This window comes from Podarcis erhardii (genome assembly GCF_964252035.2).
Source record: "Podarcis erhardii genome assembly, chromosome: 6".
In the NCBI taxonomy this organism is placed as follows: Eukaryota; Metazoa; Chordata; class Lepidosauria; order Squamata; family Lacertidae; genus Podarcis; species Podarcis erhardii.
This window is the reverse complement of record NC_138510.1, coordinates 43,722,756-43,744,825: the sequence shown is the minus strand read 5'-3', so window position 1 is coordinate 43,744,825 and position 22,070 is coordinate 43,722,756.

Below are 22,070 nucleotides of genomic sequence, written 5' to 3'. Positions count from 1 at the left end.
TCTTCAACCCTCTCCTCTCCCAGGTCTTGGATTCTGCCGGTCATCTCGGCCAGTTCCATATAGTCTATCAGTTGCATCTGCCATTCTTCCAGGGTGGGTAGATCTTGGGTTTTCCAATGCTTAGCGATGAGTATCCTTGCTGCCGTTGTTGCATACAGGAAAAAAGTTCTGTCCTTCTTTATCACCCTCTGGCCGACAATACCCAGGAGGAAGGCCTCTGGTTTCTTGGGGAAAGTATACTTAAATACCTTTTTCAACTCATTATATATCATTTCCCAGAAGGCCTTCACTCTAGGGCAGGTCCACCAGAGGTGAAAGAATGTTCCTTCATTTCCTTTACATTTCCAACATTTGTTGTCAGACAAATGGTATATTTTGGCAAGTTTAACTGGGGTCATGTACCATCTATATATCATTTTCATTACATTTTCCTTCAAAGCATTACATGCAGTGAAGTTCAACCCAGTGGTCCACAACCTTTCCCAGTCCTCAAACATGATGTTATAGCCAATATCCTGTGCCCACTTTATCATAGCCGATTTAACCATTTCGTCTTGTGTGTTCCATTTTAACAGCAAGTTATACATTCTTGAAATTACCTTAGTCTTAGGTTCTAACAATTCTGTTTCCAATTTCGATTTCTCCACCTGGAACCCTAACTTTTTGTCATTTTTAAAGACTTCTTTAATCTGAGCGTAGTGTAGCCAGTCTCGCACTTTATCCTTCATTTTCTCCAAACTCTGCAATTTCTCCATCTTTTTCTAATATTTCCCAATATTTTGGCCATTTGGCCTCCATATTGGGTCTTTTTCGGGCCTTAGCTTCCAGAGGTGATAGCCACCTTGGAGTTTTGTTTTCCAATAAGTCTTTATATTTTGTCCAGACATTGAACACTGCTTTTCTGACAATATGGTTCTTAAAGGCCTTATTGATCTTAACTTTGTCGTACCATAAGTATGCATGCCAACCAAAAGCATTGTTAAAACCTTCCAAATCCAATACATCAGTGTCTTCAAGAAGTAGCCAATCTTTTAGCCAGCAGAAAGCTGCGGCTTCGTAATACAACTTTAAGTCTGGCAGGGCAAAGCCCCCTCTTTCTTTCGCATCAGTTAATATCTTAAACTTAATTCTGGGCTTTTTGCCCTGCCAGACAAACTTAGAGATATCTCTCTGTCACTTCCTGCCACTTCTCCTTCTCCTTTAATCCCAATGTGCAACTGTCAAGATATTTGTTAGAAAAGATTGGCAGATCAATTGAGGTTCCTTTTCTGAGACTCCACCTTGCAATTTCCTTCCATGAAGCAACGGCTCTGTGCAGCTTTTTGACTTGGCATCCTATTCTAAAGCATCTTCTTCAAGATTCACAGCTAGTCCAGTTCTGGATCCCTGGGTTGCTCTGCAGCTGACCTTCCATTCTTGATTCCCCACCACCACCACCACCAAACTCCCCTAGCCTGACACCACCACCTGCTGCTATTGTAGTTTGGGGACTTTTTGCACTTCTGCAGATGCCCCCTCTGGGTCCTGACCTTTCATCCCTCTTTATTCTGGCAGCGTATCTGCTGCATATTAATTGTGCTGCACAATAACACAGCCTTTTGTGCAAATCAGGGCCTCTTGTGGAGGATGCAGCTGGTGTGCTTCCAAGCCTACATGTAGGCTTGGATCAACACACAGGAGAATTTGTCTAAAGCTCAGATATTACAGAATCAGGACAATGTGGGATGTCTTTGCTGGTCCCAGGTACACCATCCTTCCCTTCTGGATTTGGGCCTGAAGGACCAAGGAAAATGGAGGGATGCATGAAGGGTAAGTTGTAAGAAAGCATAGTTTGTAACAACATCGTGGTTGATGGAGGGGCCCAGCTGTTAAGGTGTCGACCTTGACTTCTAATTTCCTGGTTTTGTTGAGTTTGAGTCAACTCAGGACTTAAACCAGCATATATATTTTTAATCCTTTAATTTTCCTGGTTTTTGAAAAGCAAGTGTATTAAAATATTAGGGTCTGTTAAACATGAAAGTAGCTTTTTTGCAGCAATGATTTTTTTGAATGTACTGGTAATTGTTAGTTCTCGTTGTATGGCTGTAAAGGGTGTGTGGGGCTGTGGGAGCAGGAGGAGTTCTGTGGTTACATGAGGTGTGTGGTAGTAGAGCATGTATTGTATGGTTGTGTTGCGTTGCATGGTTGCAGGGCTGTGTGGTTGAGGATTGTGTGAGTGAGTACTGTGGAGGATGATTGCAAGGAATGTGATTGTGTGGAATTGTGTCTTATCAGAAGGTTGCATTGTTGCAGTGGTGGGTGGGGCTACATGGTATGTCATTGATTGGTCAGTTGCAAAGTGTGTGTGGTTGTGTGATGTGTGTGAGTGTGTGTGGTGCTCACAACAGTTTCTCAAGTTTCCAAAAGTGCCCTGGGCCCCCAAAACATTGGTGCCTCCGTGTCACTATTATATTCCAAAACTAAAGAAATACTTATTGCACATGGAATCCATTAGGTGGCCCCCTCTTCAAACACTGTAATCCTGGCAAAATTCATGCTTCAAAATTCAATTTGTACAAACACCACCTTATTTCTCCAGTAGTTGCTGCCATAGATTTTAATGTGGGAGGAAAATATTAGTAGCTTTTGAACCCCTGTTGCATGCACAAACACACACTCAATCTGGATCAGGACCACAATGTGCCTAAAAGGTTAAAGCTGCCTCTAAGCCATCTCCAGCTTTAAAAAACAACAGCTGCTTTTAAAGACACATATATGCTGTTCACATAACATGCAATTTGGCCCTAAATGTGTGATAATGGAGCAGGTTGTAATTGCTTAGTGCTGAGAAGAAAACACTTGGCATGTGCTCAGATGCACTATGTGGTTGTGGCAGGCTACAGTGGAGGGAGAGTTAAGATTTGGTCCCATTGTGGTCAGGCAAAGCGATCAGTTCCATTGGCTCCTCTTCTCCCTGAACTGTTTCTGTTCCAGCTGGATTATTGCAGGACTTCAAGAATGGGTGCCTGAGTCTGCTTCTTTTCTGCCTCCTTTTACCCATTTTTATTGTGTCTTGTAGACTGAAAGCTTCTTAGCTTGTTTTTAATTATGTTATCAACGTTGCTATGGGAGGTTTTAATATGTTCTGGAGTCTTCTAATTAATGGTATGCGTGTGCAATCGTTTGATTAAAATAAAATACAAACTAAAGTGAAAATTAATTTTTTAAATACTTCTGATTGATTTCTGTTAGCCTAATGAAAGTTAAAGGTTAAATCCTGGGGGGGTTGTAGCCAGGCCCATGCAAAGTGGGGAAGGGGGAGGGGGCATTGTGTACACTTGCCCCGGACCTCGGAGGGCTAAGCTGGGGGTGGGGGCCACCAGAGACTGCCTGCTTTTTTGTTTGAGTTTATAATTTTATTCTAACAAGACTCCTGCCCCCGGCCTCAGACAAGTTCTGCATGGGGTTGGTTTTAGCGCTAAGTAAATGGTCCCATCAGTGCAAGGATTTCTGCCTGGCCAATGGAACTCCCCCCTTCCCCCTGTAAATTTATTTTCAGGGTTCCTAGGAATAAATTTGGGGCGGTAGGGTGCACACAGGTGGAGGCAATCCTTGTGCTGATGGGACAGTTGAGGTGAGATAATAAGATAATAAGTAGGTAGGCTGGGTCTACTCTTTAAAATAAAAAGGTGGTCAAATCCCTCAATTTCAAACCTGCATTGCAAAGTTTACATTGCTATGAAACGGAATAAAAGTGGAAGCTCCAACACAATTTGAATGGTTCGGGTCAGAGGATCTGCGATATAGCAATCTGCCCCAGAAGCTACATTAAAATCCAGCCTGATAGATCTGTGGAGAAGTAATCTATTTCTTTAAAATTATGTATTAGAAGAATAAATTCAAAGATCACATTTGCCCATATGTTTGTGTGTTTTTTGTAACTTCTTCCTTAAGATCTTGTTCTTAAAGTTGAATAAATACATGGAAAGTCTGTTTCAGATAGACAGAAGCCTGAAGAAACATCAAGAAGCATTTGATTCAGCACCAACCTTCTGCTAAATTCAATTAGATGGAAATGATGTGGAGGAGAATATAATCCCTTTGCTTAAGTGCGCAGTCTCTAGGAAGCCAAAGAAGAAAGGGAAGGGGGGAACATTTCACTTTGTTTTTTCTTCTTCTCCTGCAGTGATTCTGCTCAACCAAAATCACACACTTCTCTGCCCCGAAAGCCCACAAGGTCTGTTGGGTTTCTATGCAATTCTCATGCACAAAACACTGTTTAGTGTCTACAGCAGAGTGATAAGAAGTACACATGGCTGTGTCATAATGCACATAGAAGGTGGGTCACCAGTGATTGTCTAAATCCATTTTATGTGAAGCAGCCAAACCTCATTAGTGAAATCTCCATTTAGCAGTCCCATTGTTTGGGCTGGAGAGGAGAGAGAGGTTAAGGATGCTGGAGGAGGAGGAGGAGGAAGAGGAGGAGGGGAGGGAGAGAGAGAGAGAGAGAGAGAGAGAGAGAGAGAGAGAGAGAGAGAACATTAAGGGGGTATTTAGAAGAACTGGCATGTATTCTGTTACTGGCATGGATTTACAGGGTGAGGGGTATCAGATCTTGCCTTAAATCCCCAACTCCTCACTTTAAATTTCTTTCTACTCTCTCCTAGAAAAAAAAGCAATAGAAAGCAACAAATTCCCCAAGAATTTTTGTTTAATCTCCAGTGAAATAATTTTAAACACCTATTTCAGCACCATTCTTTGGACAGCAACACCCATCACTGTTGTCATTGTTAAAAAGTTTTATGGGGTCTCCCCCACCTCACTGCAATATTTGGGCCTACAAAGAAATGGAAAGTATTGCTTGCACAATGCAAGACAGAATTGAGTGCCTTTAAGAGAATCAGTATGCACTTTTCTTCCTTGAGCCACTAGGTGGGGCAACAGAATGTTGTCAAAATACCCAGCTCTGTAAACTGCTTTCTTAATCTCTGCTGTTAAGGGTTTTTATCTCCTTTCTGCTGCTGTTTTAATATTTAAACTGATTATCTAAATCAATGGGAATCGTGAGCTCCTGCCCTTCAGTTAACAGCATCGTCTATATCCTACTGGCTGGTTGCTGGGAAACACACACTTTGAATGGAACTTGTGCTAAAGGAAAAATAAAGAGGACGGACGGCCCCCGCCCCCAAGAAACCTAAAGCAAAATTGCTAGGAAGAAGCATTTCTGAAACAGTGGAGTTTCTCTCTTATTGGGAAAACCATTTCTGTTGGGTGTTGGTGAAACTGGGTATTATGACTGAGGAGGCCTCCAGACTGTCACTCTCTTGTGGGAGGGATTCACCAATTAAAGTGAATTGATGGTCTCTGTCATCCTAGTGTAATATATCACTTTTTAAAAATGGACTTTTTAGGGTTGGGAAAGTGACAGGGATGAACAAATGTTGAACCAGATGATACACGCCACAATTTGTTCCCTATTCCTAATAACAATCCACTGGCCTTCAAAGTTTGCCCTTTCTAGAGGGGGAGCGGCAAGGCAGCAGGAGGTTGGCATGGTGCAGATATACTGGGCACCTGTGCAGAGCCTGTACATACAGGGAAGTACTTGTGTGCTGGATTTTCTCTGCAGACAACCACACACTCCATTCCTGCAGTTGTTGCAGGAATGGAGAAACTTTGGCTGCTGGACTACAACTCCCATCATTCACTGGCCATGGTGCCTGGGGCTGGTGGAAGTTGGAGTCCTACGCTGTCCAGAGCATTACAGCTTCCCCTGTCCCTAACGTTACAGTCTAGTGCCTAAAGGGCTCTATTTATGGAGCAACATTAGGAGAACTGAAACTCTAGAGCTTGGCCTAGTTTCTGGTGAGGGTGTGGCCCGGCTGAGCTGGTGCAGATATGCGCTTGGATATGGGAAAGAATCCAGGAGCAAAAAAGCAGCAGGTGATGAGAAGGAAAGGAATTGGCCTTGAGCAAATGCAAGGGAACGGTAGCCATTTGCTGACTTACCATGAGAGCAATTAGTCTACCAAATGGCCTCTCCCATGAGAAGGGAGAGAGGCTGACTCATATGAGAAATTGCAAATTGAACTGGACAGAGCTCTGAGAAGGAGACTCAGGGGAGCAATGAAGCATCAGCAAGGGATGGATGGGCACACTGTGTATTTGCATGGGGAAAGGAAGTACTTGCAATGAAGAACACACATGGACACCCACGTCTCTCTGTGTATATGCATGCGCACGCACACATGCACACATACATATCTGCATGTATTCCTGCACTCAAAAGCAATGGATACAGAATGTAGACGAAGCAAACGATGCCCAAGCCCAGATCTATATATATACAAAGGGGGATTTCTACATGGGTCTGGCTCTTTCTCCTGGTTTAATGCATAGCTGTCAATGTTTCCCTTTTTTAAAGGGAAATTCCCTTATTCCGAATAGGATCCCTTGCAAGAAAAGGGAAAAGTTGACAGCTATGGTTTAATGGCTGACTTCCAAAGCAGAGATTCAGAAATATTTTCTGGGTGGTGGGGAAGGGACAGGTATGAAATAGGGGAGAAACCCATTCTAGTGCATCACTTATTATGGCCTTGTGGGTATTGCGGGAGGTGGGAGTGTAGATTTAGGGAGGTGAGAGGCATCTTTGCTGTGTTTCAGCCATGTCTGATCATTCCAGGATTTACCTTTGATTATCACGGGGCATAAAGAGAAACCAATGTTCTTAAAATACCCTTTCTTGCTGTTTAATATTGAATGTATCAAGGCCTGAGATGAATCTCTGCCCACCTGCAGTGAACACACCTTGCCCAGCATTTCAAGTGGCACCCCTGACCAGGTGCCAGAGGGTGGTGCTGGTGATGCTGAAAGCATCCATTCCGAGAAAACCTGCACCCCAATATATCACAGCAGCTTTCCCTGACAAATGTCTGCACAAACACAGCCCCTCTGTGAATACCAAACAGAAAACAACCTCTGGCTCTTGGACAGATCCACAGAGTCTTCTTTGCTCTGTCCAGTGACGTTGCTCTTCTTTCTGCTTGAACAGCCCTGTGCTGCCTTCCTCCTGCCTGTGAGCTTCCTCCCCACCCCCCTCATACTGCTGCGTATGCCGCGAGCACAGAGGCAGATGCATAGAGGACACAGGTTCTGCCTCGCTCACTCTTTCCATCCCAGGTGCTCTCTGTGCGCCCATAAACCATCCCTCCTCTCACATTCCATGCAACTCTCCTCTCCCTCGCTTTCTCTCAAGGTCACCTTCTGTGCCTGGGCTGGATTTTCATGTATCGATTGCTTGGCTCGCCCAGCCACCATCGCAGTGAGCTTGCAGGGTCACGCCAGCTTGGCAGCCTGCTGCTCTCACAGGGAGATAATGACATTCTCCATTCATGTGCCCCACACTGCCTGCCCCAATGCCTTCTCCCCCGCCCCCTGCTTCAAATATCAGAAAGCTCACAACACTGGGGGAGCTAGGGAGGAGACCATTAATTTATTTTAGCTCCCCAATCAGTCGACTTTTCTCTCCTGCACCCTACCACAAATTTATTTTGCTTACTGAAGAAGAATTCTGGAAAGCTTGAAAGCTTGAACACCACTTTGTAACATTTTGGTTTGCCCAATGGGTGTTTTGGAATTATGTTAGAGTTGATGAGTAATGGGGGTTAAGAAAGTCCTTTTAGGCTGGACTATTTGGCAGTAGGCCATATTCAATCTTCAACACACAGGAGAGTGGATTGTTTTAATAGAACCTTCCCCAAGGGCTGTGGCTCAGTAGGAAAACCTCTGCTTTGCAGGCAGAAGCTCCCACTTTTGATCCCTGGCATCTCCAGGTAAAACTGGGAAAATATCCACCTCTGAAATTCTGGGAAGCTGCTGCCAGTCAGAATCCTGAGCGAGGTGGACAATGATCTGACTCAGTAGAAGGCAGCTTCCTATGACAGTGGATGGGTGTCCCATACTGCGTGCAGATGGCTGGCAGCTTTCCAAAATTTTGGCAGACCTCAAGATTTCTATTTCTAACTCAGTGCCCTCCAGGGTGTTTTAGATCCCAACAACTCCCATCAGCCCCATACATCATGGCCAATTGCCAAGGCTTGATAGGTACCAGGCTGGAGAAGGCTGCTTTAATGGGTAGCAGAGCATGAGTCAACAGTGGGATGCTGTAGCCGAAAGGGTTGCTGCCATTTTTTGCTTCTGTTGCATAAAGACAATTCACTCATCCAACCAGCTTGCGACTTTTAAAAACCCTACACCTGGAGAAAATGGAGCATGGAGATGGGGGGGGGGGGGCGGGGAGACATCTACCTGCTCTCTGCCGAAAGGAGACGTCTGAAAGCACAGCAGTCAATAATCAGCCCCATCCACTCCTTTTTCTCCCAGTCTGAGCCTGGGTGAAACCAGCTAGAAATATTGACAAAATGAAAATCAGGAGAAACGCTCTGCAGACTATAAGGTGCTTTTAAATCAAACACTGTAGCTGAGAAAGTCCAGGGCTGCCTGTCTCCCTACTTGGTGGTGAGGTGAATAAAGCACTACTGACAACATTATTTACAGCCTTGACTGGCTGGTGGCTTATGGCAGCTATTTATATTTATGTGACAATGTGTGGAGTGTTATTACTGATGTCGATTGTGCAGCAAATGAGCAAAGAGTGTCTCACGTGCAAAGCAATGTAAGTACCGGTGTATATAAACTGAACAGGGTTTTGGTTTACCTCTGAAGAAAGTGATGCTTTTAATCTAATTATGTGTTTTCATATTCAGGGCATTTAATGCACCAGGCTTAAACTGATTCTTGCTTCAGTCGCTTTCTAGTGCAAATGTAAAGAACAGAATTGGCCAGAAGGTTCATTTGCATTCGAAATGCCTCTCATCACTTCACCTTCTACAATGATTTTAAAATGACTAATGCAAGAAGGGACTCAGAAGTGATTTAAGCCTCACTTTTAAGCTTGGTTTACATTTAAAGTTGAATTTATCAAATTTGCGTTTTCTGAAACAATATAAGAAACAAAATGCAGCCATCCTTCAACATTTGCACTTTTCCAGATTTTGCAATTATCAAACCAATGCATGTTAGATAAAAGCATGCATAAAAAGGAATATATCCATGAAAATAACACACAAATGCATTATATTTTGAAAACTTGCATGCAGAAATGTGTGCATTATTAGAAGAAATTAATGCTAAAATTCTGAGGAATTTTCATGAGGATTTTAACAAAGAAAATCCACAAAATGCTGCAGAAATGTGAAGAAACAAACTTAAGAGTGGGAAAATGAGAGAGCTGAAATTGACAGATCCTTCCATCCCTACTCAAAGTTCTTCAGAATTAGAGCAACCATCTTGAATTGAGCCCCCTTTATCTGTGATACAGTAGTTTGAACCTTGAGGGTGCTCAGCTATTGTGAAACTCTGTGCAGAAGAATGAGACTTGTTTTACAAGTGCATGTGTCTAACACAGGTGAATGGACAAATCATGCACAGCTCATGCAACCCTTGGCATGATGTGTCCCCAAGGATGCAGTCAAGAGGGATGCAGTATGCAATCTTATACATCCATAGTTTCCCATAGTGAGGGAAGCAGCTGCAAACACACACACACACACACACACAGAGAGAGAGAGAGAGAGAGAGAGAGAGAGAGAGAGAGAGAGAGAGAGATCTTGAAGGAGACTTTACATGTTATATCATCTGCAAAACTCATAGTGGCAGAAGGAGCACCACATGGAAGTGGTTTTGGTCCTGTGGACATTGGATTCTAAAGGCCAAATTACAAACAAAACAATTTTCTTTTAGGAAACATAGTGTGTGTGTCCCCAGGGGTGGTGAATGTAGGGGTGGGTCTAACATTTATGTCCTGTGCTCCGTTGCACAGGCTGGAGATGATAGAGAGAAAATTTTGCAGAATCAGCTTTGGCCCACAAACTTCTTAAATTATCTGCATGCATTACCTTAATTTACAGAAACAGTGTGGCATAGCAGTGAGAGTGTCAGATCAGGCCTGGTGAGACATGAGTTCAGGGCGCTGTTCAGCCATGAAACTCACAGGGCCCATCTCAATCTCTATGTGTTCAACTGCTATTTCCCCCTTGTTAATTGGTTCATAGCTACTACAGCACCTCCTAGTACAGAAAACCACTGTACAGTGGTACATCAGGTTACAGACGCTTTAGGTTACAGACGCTTCAGGTTACAGACTCCACTAACCCAGAAATAGTACCTCAGGTTAAGAACTTTGCTTCAGGATGAGAACAGAAATCACGCGGTGGCAGTGGGAGGCCCCATTAGCTACATGCTCCACTCTTCCCTGTGGCACAGCACTGTGGGTTGGCAGTCCTCCTCCAAACCACAAGAGCCTTGAGTTAACTTCCTTCACAGAGTACTAAAGGTAGCACCATATTGCACTGAGTGATGTCGGAATGAAAACCATGGAGAGGGAGACCCCTTGTGTCAGAGAGCAGGGACTTTACAGTTTGCCAGGAAATGAGCTGACGTGACCTCCGCAGTGTATAGAGAAAGGTTCTGCTTTTATTTTATGTAACGGAATTTGTATATCACTTTGTTGTAAATAAAACCTCTAAGTTCTTTACAAAAAATATAAAATATATGTTAGATTCGTCCAAGATAAAAACAATTAAAAAAAATCAAAATATTGATATAAAAACCAAAAGATTGAAAAAATACACATTACAAACCAGAAGTGTGGATTAAAACGCATGTCAGCTTCACATATCTGAATAGGCTTGCTTAAACAGAAAAGCTTTTAGCAGGTGCCAAAAAGAGTACAGCAAAGGCCTGGGAGTTCAAGAGTGTAGGAGCTACCACCCTGAAAGACCAATCCCTTACAAGCGAGGAACAAACTTTATGTGTCACCTGTAAAAGCACCTGGGCCACAGATCAAAGTGGTGAAGTTAAAGTGTAAGCTAATCCTCCAAGTAAAGTGGACAAATATATGAAAGATGGACCCCTCGTGTTTGGTTACTTCTAATATAAGTGTCAGGCTTCAGAGGACCCTAGGGTAGGTTGCCAGGAATGAATAAGACAAGGAAAGTACTTACCAATGTTGTTTATTTAATATTCACAGAGAGAGGCTTAGAAATGCAGCCTCTTGGAGTAATGGTGTTGCTCTGAGTAAATCTCTCCCCCCCCCCATCTCTCCTACTTCCTCATTCGTCAACAGCACCACCCACCTTACGGGTGCCACTTAGGGCCATCTGTCTCCGAGCCCTTTGCTCTCCTACTTTCAATGTTCCCCGGGTTCTTGGAGAAGGGGGGCAGGGTCTGGAATGTTTTCTAGTGATAATGTGTCAGCTAGCTGTTCCAGCTCTGCCTCCTCCTCCTCTCCCATTATTTCCAGCTTTTCCCCTCATCTGCCTCTGAGCTGTGACCTCCCGCAAGGTAAAGGTAAAGGTAACCCTGACCATTAGGTCCAGTAGCAGACGACTCTGGGGTTGTGTGCTCATATCGCTATATAGGCCAAGGGAGCTGGCATTTGTCCACAGACAGCTTCCGGGTCATGTGACCAGCATGACTAAACTGCTTCTGGCGAACCAGAGCAGCGCACGGAAATGCCAATTACCTTCCCCTCTGGAGCAGTAGCTATTTATCTACTTGCACTTTGACATGCTTTCAAACTGCTAGGTGGGCAGGAGCTGGGACCGAACAACGGGAGCTCACCCCATTGCAGGGATTCAAACCGCCAACCTTCTGATCGGCAAGCCCTAGGCTCTGTGGTTTAGACCACAGCGCCACCCCACAAACCTCCCGCAAACCACTGTTATAAATCTATACTATCTTCCTCTTCTCTGGAGGCAGTCTCCACCATTCCTCCTCTGCCCCATCCCTGACATCAAGGGGGTAAAGGAATGTGTCACTTTGGGGCTGCTAATGCAGCAAAAACAACACGGGAGGCAACAGTTACAAGAAACTCAACCTGGTGGTGTAAAAAAGGTAAAGGTAAAGGTAAAGGACCCCTGCATGGTTAAGTCCAGTCAAACTTGACTATGGGTGCAGCACTCATCTTGCTTTCAGGCCGAGGGAGCCAGCATTTGTCCACAGTTTTCTGGGCCATGTGGCCAGCATGACTAAACTGCTTCTGGCGCAATGGAACACCATAACAGAGACCAGAGTGCACAGAAATGCCGTTTACCTTCCCACCGCAGCGGTACCTATTTATTTACTCACGCTGGCATACTTTCAAACTTCTAGGTTAGCAGAAACTGGGACAGAGCAATGGGAGCTGACCCCGTTGCATGGATTTGAACCGCCAACCTTCTGATTGACAAGCCCAAGAGGCTCAGTGGTTTAGACCACAGTGCCACCCGCTCCCTTTACCTTATTGGTGTAAGGTGTGAGTGTCACAGGTTGACTTCACCGGTGGGAGAGAAAACATGTCTTTCCTGTATCGGTTCTACAGTCACAGCAGGCGCCTTAACTCTCCAGTGGTTTGACTTTACCCCTGATGGTTCACTCTTCCATTGTCTTTGGAGACAGACAGATGCCAACAGGTTATAAATATTTTTGCCATTTGGAAAAACCGTTGTATGTGAAAATAGGTGGAGATCAACATTATGCTCATACAATGGTTCCCTCAGTGCAAGCATTTATGCATTTATGCTTGCTGGATGGAATGATCTCCCCACTCTTCCCTCCCCCAAAATGCTCTGACCCACCAGAGTGGAATTGGGGAGGCACTGAGAGTGTGCAAGGGAAGGATGGGGCACAGCCTACTTCATTAGCAGCAGCCCTTCTGCTGGTTTCCACTGGCACACCATGTTAATTGAATCTGACCCATTATATTGATTTTATAGTACATTTAGCCTCTTTTAAATGGGCAGGTGCTTTGAGGGTTGAAAGACAGGGATCAATAAATAAGTAAAATGTGGAACACATACCCCTGCAAAATGAATAACAAATGAATTTTGACTCCTGCTAAAGGTATATTGCTTTTAGGCAGAGTAACACCTGGGAAAGTGACTTCAGCTTAAGTCCCCTAAATATCTAAGATGAAAAGATCCTAACTCAACCCCCAAGGCTTTATCTTAAAAACAACAACACCCCAAACTTCTTGTCCCAGTCTCCTGGTGTTCTCTGTTACCTTCTGGGTTTTTCTTCTCATGCACAGCCCTTGAAATGCAAAGGAAATAAATACCCGGTTGTTGCATTACGTTGTCCTCTCAAACCAGAAAAACTGGCCTGGCAGAGACCCCCTGGGATTCTTGCAGCAAAAGCGTGACTTGCAGCTGAGCCTGTAAATGGGAGAGGAGCACAGAGCATGTGTCAACAACATAGCTTGCTCTGGCTTCATCACTTTGTGTTTTTCCATGTTGCTTTGCAACCCACAGTGCCCAATAATCAATGCAATGGAGATAGCAGCTGTAAGGGGCATTTTTCTGACTTGGACCCCAGAGGGCTCTCTTGGAGATCAGGCAGGGTTTCAATTTATAGCACCTGCAACCTTCAAATAATCCATAAAGCTTCTGCTGAGAAGCAGAGAAATAAGCCGGAGAGGCAAACACAAGCAGCTATTGCGTGTGGCAATAGACAGGAGTCTGGCAGGTCGGTTTCCATCACAAATCCCTGGGTACCACGAGATCTCATGGTTGTCACATCACCAGCTTCTCAAAATGTGCACCATCATTCCTTTAAAATCCCCTGCTTGAGCTAAAATAGAACCTTAAGTTTCAATGTGCTTAAGCACCACACAAACAAGGAAGGTGGCACTGGATGCAGATTTCAACATCCGGAAATTTAATCTAAGATTTTTACTCTTAGATTTTTAAAAAAGCCAACCATTATACTAGTCTTTAAGAATGCACAAACATGCTTTAATCTTTATATGAAATGCACTACATAGCACACAGCCTGTCCTTCTTGATGATTGCTCAAAAAAAAAATAAACTATATAAAAAGATGTATTTGCTCACATAATTCTGTTTTTCTCAATGTTGAATTGTTATTTTTAGTGTGGGGGAATACACAAGCGACCAAAATATCACAATTACAAAACTGTTGTATGTGCTTGTCAAGTCCACATGGGGAAAGTGTGGCTGAATAGCAAGTTTGATGGTTAGCCAGTTTTTGGTTTTTTTAAAAAATGCTATTTTTTGGCTATTTCTGCCTCCTGAATCACAGCAGTTTCTGTGTCACTCCCGAGAAAGGAACAGAAAGAATGATATGTTACAGTTTCTTCTGAGTGTGGCCTTACAGAGTGTTGGTCTTAGAAACGAGAAACTGAGGAATGATGAGTGATCCTCAATTGCCCCATTCACCTCAATGGGAGTTTGTATCAGCAACAAGCAGCAGAACCACATCTCTTACACACGCAGGACCTTGAGCTCATCCTTGCCCATATCTGCATGGGCAACTGTATTTTGTGTTTTTATATTGTAATTTTATGTTGTGAGCCACCCAAGATCTACAGATGAAGAATGGCATACAAATTTAATAAATAATAATAATAGCTGTAAGCATTTCTTTTCTAAAACACTATATTAATTACAGCAGCCATGCGTAAGTGGAATTCTGGTTTATGTGCTGCTTTCTTCAAAATAACATGGCCAATTGGAGCCTGAGTACAATAGCATACAGTAGTACCTTGAGTTACAAACGCCTCAGGTTATAAACGCTTCAGGTTGCAAACTCCGCTAACCTGGAAGAGTTACCTCAAGTTGAGAACTTTGCCCCAGGATGAGAAGGAAATTGTGTGCCGGTGGTGCAGTGGCAGCAAGAGGCCCCATTAGCGAAAGCACGCCTCTAGTTAAGAACAATTTCAGGTTAAGAACAGACCTCCGGGACGAATTAAGTTCATAACTAGAGGTGCCACTGTATAGGAAATGCAGCAAGAGGGCCTCATAAAATGCGCAAGATGGCCCTCAATGTTCTTTCTAGTCTGCCCCCAACAGATTAACCTCTGGGACAGAAATGCTGATTGGCTAAAACATGTGGTTATTGCTACCTCTTGAAGATCTATTTGTTAAGGCAGGGATTTGATTTTCTAAGCTAGTTGCCTAGAGGCTCTGAACTACTGCATTGTTTTCTGCTGGCTTGGTGCTTTCTTTTATCGTTGAGTGTTAAATGGATTGTGGAGCATCACTGGCACCCAAAACAAAATAACAGATGTAGAAACTGCACCCAGACTTTCCCACACAGTAACCTCTCCCAAATAAATTCGCAGCAATCATCCACATACAAACCTGACTCTCCTGACTTCCCACCAACCACACAGATAACACAGCTAATCCCCCGCCAACCATTTATTATTACAAAGCAAGTGTCTTCTTAGAGGTGAGGCTGAGGCAGCTGTCTGTATTCAGTCTGTGGGTTGGGGGCAAGTCAATTCACCGCAGCTCATTTTAGTCTGGTGGGGTAGGATCCATCCTTTTGAAAACATTGCAGCGTGAGCACTTTTAGCAGACCCCGTGGCTTTATTCTTTTGATGTTGGTTTGAAACTTTTGTATCTGTAAGTTTCTTTGATACTTTTTTGTAGGAAGGGATGAAAATGCAAGAACCGAAACATAGCCATCATTTTTTAATTCACACTTCTACAGATTTTACAAAACAGTTCTCCAGCCCAGTAATGCTGCATACCTTCCAACATTTCTCTGATGAAAATAGGGAATAATAATAACAATAACAATAACAATAACAATAACAATAACAATAACAATAACAATAACAATAACAATAACAATAACAATAACAATAACAATAATAATAATAGCCTGCCCATCTGACTGGGTGGCCCCAGCAACTCTGGGCTGCTTCCTATATATATGAAAACACAATAAAACATTCAACATAAAAAACCTTCCCTATACAGGGATGTCCTATAAAGGTTGTATAGTTACTTATCTCCTTGGCTCGAGGGTCGCATAACTCCATACCCTCCAACATTTCTCCAATGAAAATAGGGATGTCCAAAGGAAAAGCAGGACATTCTATAACCAAATAAGAAACTGGGGCAGCTTCTGTAAATCCTGGACTGTCTCTACAAAATAGAGACACTGGGTCTGGTAATGTGTACAGTAATGCATATACAGCACCAGGGGTCTGTGTTGGTGCATAAAAATGCAGATATTTGTGAAAATAACATATAAAAAGGTGCCAAGGGAAAATGTGTATATCAGGAGAGATTTGCACTCAAATACTTCTGAATGTTCATAAAGACTTTTTTAAAATGCGGAGACTGGAAAATCTTCTGATTTTGTTGACAAATTAAGAGAATGGATAAGGGGATTCGTTTGTCATTTCTAATATTTTTGTGTTTTTGCACTTGCAGTATGGTATTTGATTGTGTTCGTATTTTATCTATGATGTAATAAAACCAGTTAAAATTTAAAAATTAGAAAGACTGGGAAAATGAGAAACCGAAAGAAACAGAAATTGATAGGGTCACCCATTCCTACCCCACAGCCAGCTAATTTGGGTGACAATAACACAGAGAATTCTATGCGTTTTTACTTGAAAACAAATACAAACCTTTCAGTGGGACAACTAACTTCCAGGAATGCATGCTGCCCACGACATTGCCCGTGACATTTGGTGCCTGCTTAGGCGTCTGCTTAAATCTCTCCTATCAAGATCAGTGGGACTTAAAAAGTGCTCAGCTTTGATTGGATTGTGCCTTTCCTTCTTTTCTTAATAGGATTAATCCTGCCTCTCTTGCAAGCTGTAGAAAAAAGATCAAACGTGGCTGCACTTTCATTAGTTAATGAATGAGAATTGCAGCCAGAACATGGCAGGCAACTGTTGAGCTCTGCCCCTGCCTTTTCCCACTCGCTGATGTGTATTAGGACATACCAGCCTGCAAAGTGACAAGGTTTAGAGGCTTTCAGTCACTGCTGCTTATCACCATGACATCTTTTTGCTGCATAGGCATCAGGGCTACAGCAATCCATCTCAGCGAGGCACATTGATGGTAATGCTGCCACCAAACTATGACATGGTCACAAAGGAGCCACATCCCCCTGCAGTTTCACAGTGCTGCTGGACAGGTTTAGTGACACAGTCATACATCAGGCCTTACACCTTAGAATCCCTGCAGGGTGAAATAGAGGGACAGGGAAGCAAATGATGGCTCCACCATTTCTCAGTCAGATGCAGTTCCATTCTTCAGTGCCAACCAGGCTAAATTGCATTCTGCTTGTGGCCAAGTACAGTCGTACCTTAGAAGTCAAACAGAATCTGTTCTGGAAGTCCATTTGACTTCCAAAGCATTTGAAAACCAAAGCACGGCTTCTGATTGGCTGATTGGAAGAAAGATGCCATGTGGCTCCAGACTTGGGCTCACTAAGCTCTGGAAAGCTTCTAAACCAAACTATGGACTCAGCTATAGAGCTGCAAATAAAACATCTTAAATGTGTTGTAAAGTACAATCTACAAATGTGACACCAGATGGAGATGGTGAGCTACGGCAAATTCAATATATTTTTCAAAACGTTTTTTAGAAAGCATTTTCACAGCATTTTTTGTATGTGCGTAGATTCCACCTATGGCATAAGGAAAGGCTTTTATTGCTATGTCTGCTCACTATCCCGCTAGGCCAGACTTTCCCAGCCTGGTGAAGTCACTCAACCACACTTTCAGTCATCCCATAGTTGCCTTAGAGGGTTGTTGTGAAGAATCTAGTTAGATAATGCATATAAAATTCTTGGAACCCTTGAAAGTATTGCATGAATGTTCAGTAGCAGTACAGCAAAATCAGACTTAAGTTAAAAGCAACCCTCTGTTTATGTACAGAATCAAGTTTTCCACTCCAAGCCATTGAAGAACTTGGAGGGGAATATTGCTTAATTGGTATTTCTTCTGAGCAAATCAGACCAACAAAATTGCATTTGCAGCTAGGGAATTTTATGTGTTTCAGTGGCATCACTTGTCTGCAACAGCCACAGATTTCAACTCATTTTTTACTGTATGCATGCGACTCTTACTATCATGCTATAGCTTTAAGGATTTCTTATACTACTTAAAGGTTTGAGACTAAGCAAGTCTTTATGATCCCCCCCCCCCGCCCCATCCTAGATGTCTGCTTTGACTAATGTAGAATTACGGGGACAGGCCCAGTGTTCTCTGTGGGTAGATCTAGTTGATATGAATTTTATGAAAAGGGTTCCCCAAAGGAGGGACAGTACGTAGGCTTTGAATAATTATCCCAAGTTCCAATTTGTGTAATTACCTTCCACCCACCTAACGTTCCTCAGGTGCTGTCAGCTGAAGCTAGCATGCTTGGCATCATTTATTCAAATCAGCATTGAATAATGGCTATATGCCACCCCAGAGATGTTTGCACTTCTGTAGGGATTGGGTAATTTATAAGAAGTATATTGGGAGAAATTCTAATTCTGAACTGCCATCACATGTCATATAATTGCATTTAAAATATTGAGAGCCTGGCAATACTATGACTAATGGGTGGCCTGGGAGAAAGAGAGAGGCTCCCTCATCACCCATTTTAATTCCTCTCTTCCATTATCCTCTCTTCGTACTTGGGATAAGATCCTTCATTTTTGAAAAATCAAAGAATTGCTATCTAAACCTTCATATCAAGCTGGGAGGAACCTTGGACAAACACAGAAGTTAATGACTTGAGTTCCTGGCACCAAAAAAACAGGTTCCCCATTTCCTACCAAATCACTTTTACCAGTTTCTTTCCACAGCAGCAGATTGCACTATGGTTTCTTTTCCATAGTTGGCATCCATGAAGAAATAGAAATTTAGAGGCCTGCCAAAGCTCTGAACAACTGCCAGCCATGTGCCTGCAATATGGGACACCAGCCCATTGTCATAAGAAGCTGTTTTCAGTTGAGTCAGGCCATTGTTCCATCTAGCTCGGTATTGTCTACAGCAGCCTTGCTCAACCTACAGTCCTTGGATGTTGTTGGACTACAGCTCCCATAATCCCTGAACTGTTCCTGCTAGCTAGGAATGAATGTGAATTGTAGCCCCACAACATCTGGAGAGAAAGGCTGGTCTACAATGTAAGGGTGAGGAGCCGCCTGTCCACAAGCCTAATAAGGCCAATTTGGCCTGCATAGGCATTTCCCCCCCAAACCATGCCCACCTGTTCCACACCTGATATTGTATGTGATATCAGGTGTGAGACCAGTAAGGACACAGCTCCAAGAGAATAATCTGAAGTTTAAAGTGAACTCCAGATTATTCCTCTGTTGGTGGGGTTTTCTGACAGTAAGGCCCAACTGAACTGGCTGTATGTCAGTGGCCCTGCAGCACTGTCAGGATCAGGTTTGGATCGGCAGGTTCTGATGCAGTGGGAGGGGGGAATGCATGACTGAATGGGGGGAATCTGGGTTGGAGGAGGGTCTTCCCTTTCCACCCCTGGCTGCTTTGGAAGAGGAAGCAGAGATGGCAGTTCTCCCCTGCCCTGCATGCAGAAGGAAGAGCCTCAATGGAGGCTGTGGAGGGTTTGACCAACTATGGGGGAAGGTGAAGCCAGAGGTGGCAGTGACTAAACTGGAGCCCCACCAGGAGGGTGCAGTCTTGTTGCCTAAAACAAGACAATGCCTTCTCAGACTCACCCACCCTGAAGGAGTGCACATTTGCAATCCTGGCATTCCCTCAAGGTAAGCAAGCGTGTGAGCACCATGACTCATCTTTAAAGGTTTGGCAGGCAGGGGTGGACACTTGTTGGGACATCTTTGTTGCTTCCATACAGTTATTGCCCTGCTCTTGAACTCCTGAACTGTACTCTTCAGCTTTGTTTCTGCTGCTGAGTCTGTAACATTATTTGCCTGAATAAAAGTCTCCATCTTACTTACAAGTCTCTGCTTCTGTGTTATGTGGTGTGAGCTCCCACCAGGAACATCTGAAATGGGACAGTGCTTTGTGAGCACTGACAGCCAGCTGATCGACAGTGCCTTGGCAAGTACCACCCATCACAATAATGCTTTGAAGTGCTGTTTCTTTTTGCCTGCAGTGATTTGATTTCAAATCATGCCAGCAAAGGGAAAGAGATCACCTGATGTCATTGTGATGTCAGGTGATTGACAGGTGGTTGTGAGCATGCTAGGTCTGTATATGCTATACTGACTGGCTCTCCAGGATTTCAGACAGAGGTCTCTCTCAGCCCTCAGTGGAGATGCCAGGAACCTTTTCTGTGTTTGCTCTGCCACTGAGCTACAATCCTGTCATCTCTGGCTTGAGAGAAAATGTTAGCAGGCACAACTTTTCAGCCCCCTCCAGAAATGTGATGTTACAAGCTGCTCTATCCATAATTCCTTGTTCTACATCTACCAAAAGTACAGGAACCCTAGTGTTGAACACTTAGCCATCCTTGATATAGTCCAAGCCTCCATCGTAGGCTGGGCTCCTGTCCCAGGACATGGTGTTCTTCAGCTGAGGCATCTCTGATAGGAGTTTGTCTAGCTTTCTTTGGCAAAGGTCTTCGGAAAGAGAATCAATTAATTCCTGGCCAGTTTGTTTCACTTCTGAATTACTCTTAGAGTTTGGAAGTTCTTCTTAATGTTTCAGGGGGGCTTGGAATTGTGTGGAGACCAGTGCAAATGTTCCTCCACCCCTACAAACAGCCCAGATTCCTTAGGCCTGTCTACTTCTGTTCACTGTGGATTCGTCATGATTCCAGACAAAGAGCCAGATGCTGAAAAGGAAGCTCTTCTTGAATATTTGTCAAGGATTTTCAGGGACACCCATTACTATGAATTACACGTCTCCCCTTTGATCATAGCTGTTCGGTTAAGTTGGCGCTGAGAAGTCAGGAGTCCTTTGTCTTGTCCTCCTCCCTCCTCCCCATCCTTGGCTGTTGCAGAAATCAAGGGTTTTATGCAGCATGCTATGGACAGCTTTTCTAAATGTTGTCTCTGCCTGGTGCATGAGCTTCCCCAAAGAACCGATGAGTCTCTCCAGCACATTAGTAAACCCCCCACTCACACCCCAATGTCTTCTTCTTCTCCCCACACCCTCCTTTCATTCTCTTTGGTCTGATATGAATATTCATAGTGAGCTCCAATTCACAGATTTGCATCACGACACAAAAGCAGAGCGGCGTTTTTAGCCAACTAAATGAGTATTCCAATTTAATTTTCTAAAATTCATCCAAACCTTTCTCTACCCCTGCCCCATTTTACCCTCAGGTGGTTGCTTGGAGCATGTATTTTTTTTGTCCCCCTTCCTCGGCATCAAAAAACACGATTTTTTGCTGACTCCCCCAGCTGACCCCTTCCTCTTTGGGGTTAATATACCTGTCCGCAGTGCCCACATCAAAGCTCTCTCCCTGCCCTTGACCCCCTTGCTCATCATTCCCATTCCTAACAGAAAACGTCTCTCCACCATGGGAGATTCGAGTTAACGTGAAAGGCAAGTGGATGCCTGCCAACCAAGAGTGTTTTATGGCAGAGCCTTGCTGGAGTCAGCACTAAATTCAAAGGACTCATGGCCAACGTATCCCAGGGGAACCACTGCAGTGCCCTCCATTCTATGCCCTGCCAGAAGATCTCTCCCCCCCCCCCCCCCCCGCCGCCCCCAGACCAAAAGACAGATAGTTGGCTGGGAATGAAAAGCTCATTCTGGAGATGGGCTCATTGTGTTTGGAAGCACCCAGGAGAGGCAGGTGAATGGAGAGGGGCTGCAGATGGAGCAAGTGATAAAACACCTTTGCTGGACCAAGCGAGAAGTGGAGGAAATAGCTCCCAGGAGAGACGAGGCAGGCTCTGCATCCAAATTACAGGATGTTGACTTCATCCAAAGAGAACAACCTGCTGCTGCAGGCATAAAGGGGCCATTCTGCATGAACAGAGCCAGATGCACTTACAAAATGACATAAATGCTATAAAATCCCAGGAAGAACCAGGAGGGTTATTACGGCTATAGGTTATGCTGCATCCGACCACCCAGTATTGAAAAACTGAGGAGAGCTGGTGAGGAGAAGATGGTGTGGCAAAGGTATATATGTCCCTTTCTGGGGCAGGCAATTATATATGATTATTGAGGATTAGGAGAACCAAATAGAGTGTAATATTTCTGTCCCACTATAGAGAAACATAAGAGAACATGGAGTATAAGATGCTGCCTTATGCCATGACACACTATTTGTCAATCAGTCCAGTACTGC